Here is a 1071-nt window from a genome sequence, read left to right on the forward strand (position 1 = left end):
TCTGTATTTTGACAATATTTAAAATTTGAATTTAAAATGTTTTTTTTTGTGTGTTTTGTTCTTAGATTAATTTTTTTTTTTTTTGGGGGTGGGGTTATGGGGCAGTAAGAAACACCAGGTCCAGAATATTAGGCCACCGGTGCAGCTGAAGAACAGGGAGCTGGTGAAAGTAAGGCTACTCACATCAAAAAGGCAAAGAGATGGTTGGTATAATGCAGGAAGGTAGATGTACTTTGTGTGCACCAAGGCAATAGTGCATTGGGTAAATTGGGAGTGGCAGAGAAATAGGTTGGACTGATACAGGACATGTATGAGGACAGCAGGACATCAAGACAGTGGTGAGATGTGCTGCAGGAGTGAGAGAGAGCTTCAAGGTGGAGGTGGGAGTGCCTCAAGGATCAGCTCTGAGCCCCTTCTTGTTTGCTCTGGTGATGGACCGACTAACAGATGAGGTCAGGCAGGAATCCCCGTGGACTGTGATGTTTGCAGATGACGTGATCTGTGGTGAGAACAGGTGGAAGAGAACTTGGAGAGGTGGAGGTATGCACTTGAAAGAAGAGGAATGAAAGTCAGCCGTAAGACAGAGTCCATGTGTGTGAATGAGAGGGAGGAGGTGGAACAGTGAGGCTACAAGGAGCAGAGGTCACAAAGGAGCAGGACTTCAAGGACTTGGGGGTCCACTGTCCAGGAACATGGGGAGTGTGGTGAAGAGGTGAAGAAGAGAGTCCAGGCAGGATGGAGTGATGGAGAAAAGTTTCAGGAGTGATTTGTGACAAAAGGGTGTCAGCAAAGGTCAAAGACAGTGGTGAGACCATCTATGTTGTATGGTCTGGAGACAGAGACATGGACAAAAAGACAGGAGACAGAACTGGAAGTGTCAGAAATGAAGATGTTGAGGTTCTCCTTAGGAGAGACAAGGATGGAGAAGATCAGGAATGAGATCATCAGAGGTACAGCACAGGTTGAACAAGTGGGAGATAAAGTTAGAGAGGACACACTGAGATGGTTTGGACATGTCCAGAGCGGAGGGACAGTGGTTTGGACATGTCCAGAGGAGGGACAGTGGTTTGG

The sequence above is a fragment of the Nematolebias whitei genome, chromosome 16 (genome assembly GCF_014905685.2).
Source record: "Nematolebias whitei isolate Nwh7 chromosome 16, NemWhi1, whole genome shotgun sequence".
NCBI lineage: Eukaryota > Metazoa > Chordata > Actinopteri > Cyprinodontiformes > Rivulidae > Nematolebias > Nematolebias whitei.